This window comes from Microtus ochrogaster, unplaced genomic scaffold (assembly GCF_000317375.1).
Source record: "Microtus ochrogaster isolate Prairie Vole_2 unplaced genomic scaffold, MicOch1.0 UNK7, whole genome shotgun sequence".
Lineage (NCBI taxonomy): Eukaryota > Metazoa > Chordata > Mammalia > Rodentia > Cricetidae > Microtus > Microtus ochrogaster.
In genome coordinates, this window is record NW_004949105.1 from 9,664,964 (window position 1) to 9,675,398 (window position 10,435).

The following is a 10,435-nucleotide window of genomic DNA, read 5'->3' on the forward strand; positions in this document are numbered from 1 at the left end:
TTCAAAAGAACAACAGTGATGGTCTTGAACAAATGGTCCATTCTAAAACACAAGCAACGTTTTTGCGGTTTCCTCTGAAATCCATTTTCTGAATATAAAGCTTCCTGAAAGTGGAGATGACAGGAGTCAGGTAAAGGAAGTTAAACTGGGCCTGTCTTTCTGAAATATACAGCAGTCCTGTTGCCTGAGAGCTTCCTAGAAGGAAGGTGCACTCCATGGACTCGACTCAGGGCATGTTGGAGGTTGGTGCTAGGGTGTGGGAGTGCTCACCCGTCTATTGCTTCTTGCATTGGGTGGCACATTTCTAGTCAGTTTTAGCAGATGGAAGGTCACTTTATAAACAGGACACACCTCTCTGAACTTGTTCTTAGTGACAGTATCACAGAAGATGACTCCAAGCACTTATTTCATCTGATTTCTCGTGCACAGTGAGGTGCAAATTAGCAAGGGAAGAGGGTACTCCAGATTCCTCTCTGTTCCCTGAAGATCACCCTTCAGAGGAGATGAAAGAGAAATGAAAGAACGTTCAAACTCCTCTGCTTCCTTATAGGATTCTGGTTCTCCCCATCAGTGTAGAGACACCGAATTAATTTCAAAAACCTGTTGGCGCCCATGAGCCTAGATCCCATGAACTGTGTAGCTGTCCAATACATGCATGAGATGGTGAATGCACACTGCGGACAATCATGTTAATGGTAACACCAGATATTTCTTCATACTGACTATATTAGTACAGAGAAACCGCCTTAGCGTCTGTGAGCTCTAGGGAGCATAATAAATATTGAAGTACTAATAGAATGCCCAGCATTTATGTTAGGAAGTTAAAAGAAGATAAGAGAAAAACACAGTTATAAATGAATGAATCTGATATGTATGAGAAAGCTTGTGGAAACGGAAGGACCATGATCTCTCAGCCATGATCCCCACATTTGGTGGAAGGTGTGAACTTCAAGGAGGATGTATAGGGCTACTCCAGACAGCCTGTCTTAGGATGGCAAGACACTGACAACCAAGCCTGCTGAGATCAAACGACACCCAGGGTGTCAATAAGAAGACCCTTTGTCCAGGTCTGACTTCCTGTGGACAGCAAGTGTAAACATAGTTCACGTCCCTCACAAAAGCCCCACTGTCGATTGAGGCTTTGAGGGCCCTGGGCATGTAGAGAGCCCTGAAAATGAGATGCCCCAGGGGCATTTCATCAAAACATCACACTGATACCCCCTTCGCTCATTTTTCCGTCACAGTGGACTGATCTCATAGGTAAACTTGTTTCCATGTGAAAAAATGTCATGTGTAGGAGAAGGCAGGAGGGAGACAAAGTCCAGCTCTTACAGCAGGGTATACAGAAACTTTCTTCTCCAATCTGCCACCATCTGTGTCTCTGTGTCTTCAGGCTACAAAATTCAGTTTTTAAAGAGGACTTGCCTTCAAGGTCTCACACTTCTCATGTTATAGGCAAGGCAAGGCTGTCCTTACATCTGCAGTCATTTCAAGGGGGGGGGGTGGGTAAATAATCAATCAATAGCTGGGTTCTTAGGCCTCTGTCTTCTCAAAACGAGGTCAGTCCAAGATCTGGGATCTTTCTCCTTCTCTCAAAGCTAACCTGACCTTTGTGCTCTGCTAATTACTTCGGTCTATTGCTGAATCACTTAGCATATTGGCACCTTGGAAACTAGCTGGCTTTATTCCCCAGATTTGCTGAAAAAAGTATTCTAGGCCTTCTCAACTCAGCAATCATCATCTCAAAGTTCAACATATTATCAAAAATGACCATTCCTAGGGCAGTAGAGATGGTAGAGTTAAAACCACATACCACTCTTTGACAGGATCCTGATTCAGTTACCAGTACCCATGTTGGGGATCTGGTGTGGAAGAATGGTCTCTATCCTGTTTATTATATTTTAAATAAATGCTGATTGGCCAGTGGCCAGTCAGGAAATATAGGCAGGACAACAAGACAGGAAGTAGAGGTGGGTCAATGAGAACAGGAGAATACAGAGAAAAAGGAAGCCCATTCCTCTACAGTCCTGGCCCCACCACAGAAGAAGCAAGATGTACCTTGCTGAAAAAGGTACTGAGCCATGTGGCTAACATAAACAAGAATAATGGGCTAATATAAGTTAGAAGAGTTAATAAAAAGCCTGAGCCAATCAGTTTTATAATTAATGTAGACCTCTGTGTGATTTCTTTGAGACTTAACAATTGCAGGAACTGGGCAGTACAAAAACTGGGAACCGGGCAGGACAGAAACTCAGACAACAGGGATCTCATCATTAAATCCAGCACCAGGTTGTCTGTCCCCTTTTCAGGCCTCTGGGGCAACTGCACTCATGTTCACACTACACACACACACACACACACACACACACACACACACACGCATTATTTGGAGAAGCAATATTTGAAATCAGGTACCCAATTCTTAGATGTTCAGGAAATCAGATGAAACGTAGAAAAAGAATGCAAGTAAGTTAGGAAATGCTGTCTGAGGGTAAATTGTATGCTTTCATATGTAGTAATGGGACACCAACTGCCCTGAATTGATACTTCTATAAATTCCAGATTAGATCTATAAGCTAGATTTGAGCTGCTCCCTCCTGCAGCCAGTTTTAATTGGATTCTTCGAGCACTCTATAAAAGTATTCATGGGTCATTATCAAGAAGTGGGACAGTCATCATATCTAGCCCTTTTAAATTCTCTGTCTTCTACCCTCTACAAGAAGGACAGCTAGTCTGTCCCACTGGGTAGACAAAATAAGAAAGGACCTCCCTGCAAAGTCTGTGCACCTATAAGGGTCTCACACCAGTGTTCCTCAGAATCTGATGATGATTTAAATATTCATTGCTGCGCATTTGACTTAGCCTAAGTCTTTATGCATTGTATTGATCTGAGTGACTATAAATAATGATGAGGAATGATTGTATCACAAAGGTCAGCTGTGAACTTTCTGATTTAGTAACTTAAATAATGTTCTTAGTTATTGAACATTTAATTTATATAAGAGGATTTATTGTAGTGGCTGACTTAAATATCTTTTTTTACAATACATTGAAGTTATAATATTTAGGATACAAAGTATACTGAAGAAATATTTTCTTGATTCATATGTATGATTCCAGATTTTTTTTTTCTTCTGCTACATTCTGAGAACCGAAACCCTATTTTGGCAGTTAGTAGAGGCATTCCAATTGTTTGTCCTCACTTTCACAATACCCCACACGAACTAACTTCTGGACTATCTCTAATTCTTTTTCTGACAAATTAACAAATAATGAAGGGCAAACATAATTTTGGATGCTACTTGCTCATGCGCCTATAGGAGGATGTCTGATATCTCACCAAAGATTGTCTGCATTTAGAAAAAAAAAAGGCATATGACAAGACCAAAGTAGTTGTCTTAGAAATAGTACAATGTCAGAATAGCCAGGGTAGTGGGAAATATAAAATTATATCACAAGCACTTACAGTCATTCTTGCTTAGGACCACTTCCACGTGGAACTGAGAACACAGTAGTTCCTACATGAAAATGTGTTCTAGCATCAACTATACATGTATTTGAAATCACCTGTCATTCAAGAGTTATTCAACCTTTTAGATCTCTCAAAAGTAACATTTTCCATTCCTGTTTTAAAATATTTTGCCATCATGGGAGCATGGAAAGATGTATGCTGTGATGAATTAGAGTTGAAGTCAACAGTGCAAGCTCAGAGTTAGCCTAACACGGATTCAGTCTGCCACGATTATTTCCTTTAAAAAGTGAGGCAAAATTCCCCACATCATAGCTGTCTCCTACTTGTGGTGATTTCCTCCCAGATTACATCACAGGATGGGCTGAGAACTGAGCAAATCTGTAATCAATGATGCAGACAAATGTCTTGAGCGAATGATGGAGGACAAAACCAACACACAAATCATGTGGTTATTATGTGCTCTACAAACACATAGCCTCAGTCTAATCAGAGAAATATAAATTACAGGACTTCCTTTCATGCATGGAACCATTGCTGAATGAAAACAAAAGGGAAAGGAAGTCATCTCGTGTCAGATGGGAGAAGTTAGAGAAACCACTGGTCAAGAACCTGAAACTCACAAACGAAAGGCCTGGGGGAGCCTCATGGATCACAGAACAGGGCAAACGACATCAGGTAGAAGCTGGAACAGTCTGTATAGACCACAGACTTAAGTTTAAAAATGATAATTGTTCATTGTAGGAAGTAGACTATACCAATAGGACATATTAATAACTGGGAAAAATTAGGAGTGGGATTTAAGACAGCCCCACATGTTGCCTGCTATTTCTTTGTAAATCTTCCTTTTTTTCCTAAGTGACATGTATTTAGAATGTTATAACAATAGCCTTGAAAGTGTTGTAATGTAAACATATCATTCTTCTATATTCAAAGTAGTTAACAGGATCCTTAAGGGAAAACCAAAGCTTATCTTTACCCATAGTTTTAATCTTAGAAGTTTAGAAGATAATTTTTAAATATTATTTATTAAAATATTGTTTGTTGTAAAGAGCTACTTGTTGGTGTCCAGTTGCTCAGCCCTGAAAAAAAATAACAGAGAAACCATATTATTTAAAACACTGCTTGGACCATTAGCTCTGGCTTCTTATTTGCTAACACTTCCATCTTAATTTAATCTTTTTCTAGTAATCTGTGTATCACCTTGTGGCTATGGCTTACCGGATAAAGTTCCCAGAATCTGTCTCCAGCTGGGCTACATGGATTCTCCCTAACTCCTCCTTCTTTCTCCCAGCTTTCAGTTTAGTTTTCTCCGCCTACCTCTATTATCTGTTCAGGCCCAAGACAGTTTCTTTATTAACCAATGGTATTCACACCATACAGATTTTGTATCTACTTATTTAACGTAATGATAGGTTCTGGGCAGGGATGAAAAAGACCACCCCTCTACTTGATAATTGTATCTCATTTTTAATTATGTGGTTGGAATCCTATTTTTTTCATTTGTCCTTTATCTTTGGTTCCTTGATTATTTTTTCCCCAAACTTAAAGCTACAATTTCAAATTTTCAATGTCATACAAAATAATTTTAGCATCAATTGGATTAGATGTCAGATGTGGATTATAATTTTGTCTTATACACAGGAAGAAAATTTAGTGATCTGAGTTACATCAGCCAGCTTTTCAGCTTAGGCATGATCATCTCCATGGGACTGAGGTACAGCTGAGTGATGGAAAGTTCCTTCCTAAATTACACTACTTCACCAACACTCATGTGCACTGACAATGTAGATGTAGAGACAAATAAAATGTTTTTAATAAACTGGAATCATTATGCACACATTTCAGGATCCTACTCCCCAGTGCACATTTTTATTTTATGAATGTATTTACTGAATTGTTTTAGTTTAGATGAAAGAGAACATGTAAAAGCCTATTTGAAGACAACGTAAATTCAAGTTGTGTATGTCGAGCTAAAGTATTTGGATTCTTTCCTTGGTGTTATTTTTCATGCATATACTTATACTTGCTGATGATTCTTAGGTGCTGAGATCTGGTGGCGGCTTCAGAGTCAGTTGCCCAAAGGCACATTTGTAGACAACTATTTATGACAGTCACACTGGGATTTCCAGAGAAGACCACATTCCCCCACCTTTCTACCGATAACAGCCCTTTTTCATTTCCCTGTTCCTGATTCCTTTCTGTCATTTTAGAGGTCCTAAGACCTTGCCAATTTGATGACATCATCTTTTGTCTTGCTGGTCTTTTGAGAGTTCACCCTGTGTCTTTCCCTATCGTGTGACAAAATGCCTTACAAGAAGCAACTTAAGGATAGAAGGGATTATTGCAACTCACAGCTCTATGGTACGTTCTTTGTTGTGGAGCAGTAATGGCAGGGGGAAGCCAAGGCAGCTGGTCACAGTCAGGAGGCAGAAAGGTGTGAGAGCTGCTGTTGACTTCTTGTTATTCAATCTCATACCATGCTCTATGGGCTAGTCCTGTCCACTTCCCATCTCACAGACTTGCCCAGGGGCTTTTCTCCTAAATTACTCTAGGTCTAATCAGGTTGATAAGACTAGCAGTCGGAATCCCCATCTTGTTTTCTGTTACTATAGTGATATTTCATTTGTATTTTAATAAATAAAGCTTATCTGAAGTTTAAAGAATAAAACAGTCCTATTGATCAGCCTTACAGACCAGGCAGTGGTAACACACACCTTTAATCCCAGTAGCCACACTAGTTTGCTATAGAAACTGGTTGGTAGTGGTGTATACCTTTAATCCCAGCACTTGAATGAATTATAAAACAGGAGGAGACAGTTCTCAGAGTCTCATTCAGAGATTCCTGGAGGCAGGATCACCATTTCAGACTGAGGTGGACTGAGTGACTGACTGTTTTGATTTTCAGAGGGTTTTTATTAATCGTGCTCCATGTTCCTCTTTGCAGTCTCAGGCCACACTAAACTGGAAACCTAATTGCTACAGTACTGAGGTAGGGTGGGACTTTAAGGGCGCTATGTGCTTAGATAGCAATGAATCATGTACCAAGTGCTAATTCCCTGGATATCCTTTATAAGGTGAGCCAGGTAGTGAATCTGTGGCATATGAATAAACCGTCAGAGTTTAAAATGTTCCCTCATATGTAGCTAAGTCAAAGAAACATGGTAAAAATGGGTCAAGTACCAAAGGGGTTAAGTTTACAGTAAATGATGACAAAAGTTTAGCAAGCTAGATTTATTGGTATTGTCTTCTCCAGAAAGACCCTGACGTGGGTTAAGTTTTATGTCACCACCTTGGTATTTGTAGATTCACAGCCTGGCAGACAGTAGGCTGACAGACCTGGCAGACAGTAGAGTGACAAAAGTCAGCGGTTATGTAACTGGCAGCAGGTATAAGAATAATGCTGATATCACAACCGTTTCATCTCAGTGGTGAACGTTGGTGCAGGCAGACGGGAAGAAGGGAAGGAGGGTGCACACAAAAGAAGTAAAGGTAAAAGAGAAAACAAAACAAGTTCACATAGAGAATGAAAGAGAGCTCATTGGAAGTTGGATTTGAAATGCCTTTCACGGATTTCTGAATTTGATCCTGAGCCCTAGCTAGTAGAGTTGATTTGGAAGATTTTTGAAAACTCTCAGGTCAATTTTTTTTTTTTTTTTTTTTGGAGCCTGTCCTGGAACTAGCTCTTGTAGACCAGGCTGGTCTCGAACTCACAGAGATCCGCCTGCCTCTGCCTCCCGAGTGCTGGGATTAAAGGCGTGCGCCACCACCGCCCTGCTCAGGTCAATTCTTGACTATCAAAACTGGATCACAGGAGACCAGCCATGAATGGCTGCTTGTGGGTTTGGTTTACAATCTCTGATTCCTGATCCACCAAGATGTGGAACAGGCTATACCCCAAATCCCTGTGCCACAGACACAGGACTAGCCTGGCCTCATTGCTTCCCTGGCCTGTGCACTGATATCTTGACACCTTGGGCATAAACATCACACACTGCCCCCAGGCTCCTTCTGCTAGTGTTTTGTGTCAGCAATGAGAAACGTGATGAGTCAGGTATATACATCAAGGATAGGTGTAGATCAGCCGCAGAATCTATGTGACTCGCGTAATAGAACTTAATTCTCACTATTTCCTGGCCACCATGTCTTCAGACTCATGGGGAGGACTCTTTTCTTCGCCAGCCTCCGAGGAACTGAGCTGATCGGGAGCATCCACCTTTAATTTATGCTGGGGATTATTATTTTCAGGTGTTTGACTTTTGTTTACGCTGCATTTGTTAACTCTGTAAAGCTGTGTTACTGTGCCTGTCTAAAATGCCTGATGGTCCTAATAAAGAGATGAAGAGCCAATAGTGAGGCAGGAACAAGGATAGGCAAGGTTGGCAGGCAGAAAGAAATAGAAGGAAAAATCTGAGAGGAGAAGAAGGAGAAACCCAAGAGCAAAAAGAGAAGGATATCAGGGCCCATCACCCAGCTGCACAGCAGCCACGGAGAAAGAAGTAGGGCAGTGCTGATGCATTCCTTTCATCCCAGCACCCAGGAGGCAGAGGCAGGAGGATCTCTGTGAGTTCAAGGTCAGCCAGGTCTAAGAGAGCTATTTCCAGGACAGGCTTCAAAGCTACAGACAAACCCTGTCTCAAAAACCAAAATAAATAAAGAAATAAACAAATAAATGTAAATATAAATAAATAAATAAGAAAAAAAACCCAGAGGTAAATAGTAAAAGGGATAATTTATGAAAAGCTGGCAAGTAAGCCAAGCTAAGGCCAGGCATTCAAAACTAAGAATAAGCCTTTGCGTATGATTTATTTGGGAGCTCGGTGGTAGGCCCCACCAAAAAAGGAAGCCAAAATAGTAAAATAATAACACAACAAATTTACTAGATTCCAGGGAAGATTCCATCCAAAGAACCAAACACTGTGGATGGGCCTGACTCCATTGGCGGAGTCAGTCTGAGAAAGCCACACACACGCTTCTGTCCTCATTTCTTAAATACCACTCAGTGTTCTAGCCACTAAAAATGATCCTGGTGTCTATGACCCACTTCTCCTCCCAGGAGAAATAAAGGAAGGAGGTCCGATGTGATCACAGTCAGCGTGTCTTTACCCTCCAGATGCAGCAAGCTACAAACAAAAATTTGGCTAACATAAATTTGTTTTTTTCTTTCCTTTTAAAACCATTTGCAGCCATCTGGATGCTGAATGGTTAACGGACTGATGACTCAGGATGTGTGCCCTGCTGTTGTCATCACGATGCTCCACAGCACACTTTGTTAACCGAAAGCTCATTCTCAACTCCATCTGACTAAAATAACTCCCTATAAAAAGATCTCGGAATTCCCACAAGTGTAGATACTTCAGAGCCTTTATTTAGTCTCTGTAGAGTGGAAAGCTGTTTGGAAGACTCTGAAACCTGTAGGACCCAACCCTCTGCATCGAAAGTGCAATTAAAACAAACAAATGAGAAAAATAACCTCGAGAAAGAAACCAACACAAACCCCTCATAAAAATAGACTCTGTGGGAAATTTAGATGACCACACAACATTTCATGACCTCATTATCATGGATGAGACACGGCTCCCAAGGATGAGCGACCTTTTGTATTAACCACACAGGCCTGAGGACAGGAATGAGTCCTCAGCCACCATGAGCCTCAACTTCTTAGTGACCCCAATGCTTGACTCCTCTGCCACTTTTTCTGCCTACTTGGTCCTTAAGCATTGGACACTCTTCTTCCAACCACTCGAATCCATCAATTTCTTCTTTTTTTCCAGCTGTGTCTTCACGGAGGTTCCCCTATTCCTTATTTTATGAGTTGTCATCTCAAACTTCTGGCCAACACTTAAAACTAAACATGTTCAATCTCAGGGTATCATTTAACCATCAGCAAGAGTTTTCTTTATGAATACAACTATGCCGTGAGTGCCTTCAAGGGGCACTTGTGCACTTCGAGCTCTCAAACTCTGAGATGTTTTGATGACTTTCTCTCCTATAATTGATCACCAGACAAGTTCAGATATTCATAATTTCATCTTTGTCAACTCTCATGTTTACTTTTGCTATTTTATTATCTGCCTTATCATTTTCTGTCGGGACAAGTGTTATTGTGTCTTGAATGAAACACTTTACATTTAATTCCTGTCTATAGTTTGCATTTAAAACAGTAACTTGAATTACAGATGTGATAGTATTACCTCATTCAAAGCTACTCAAAAGTAGCTTCATTATTCTAATGGTATAAAAATGAAATTATCTTAATATAGCATTAACATACTATTAAAATTTTGTCTGACAGCCTTTATCTTACACGATAATTCTTATATTTTCCTGTCTACTATGGGATTTATTCTTAAATCATAGTGCTTTTGAAGTCTTTTAAGTCCCTTGATTATGGTGGGTATTTCTATTTAGAGAACACATATCTGGAATGAATACACAATTTATAGGAACAAGCATTTTGTATATAGCTCTTCATAGTTCAAATTCATTGCTATTTTGAATCCTTCATTTTCCTCTTATTTTTATGTAGTCAATTCAGTATTATTCCAGTCTAATTTCTTTTTTTATTCTTATGATTGCTCTTCAATTCTGGTCATGTTATAATAATACTGAAAGAGGGTGCAATCTGGTCTTGTTTGTTGGAGTACACTGCTGCCCCTGGATATACCATTAGAGGTACCATTGTTTTCTCTGGTCCTTTGACCGTTGTCTGAGGGTCCATAAAACCATATGAAATAAGGAAGTGGCCATACTGTCATCTGAATTGCCTATCCTTATTTGTTGCAAGCCTGTGGCTTTGCTGTGGTGATAAGGTGCCTGTCCTAAGGATGTGGAAGCATGGATGCTCTTCAGACACCCTGTAGGGAACCTGTGCACTCTTTAGGGTCATCTTAGACTACAGGTGTCTTTACACCTTGCAATACTCTTGACAGCATGTCTTGTTTCCCAGAGAGTTCTGCAAAGTTG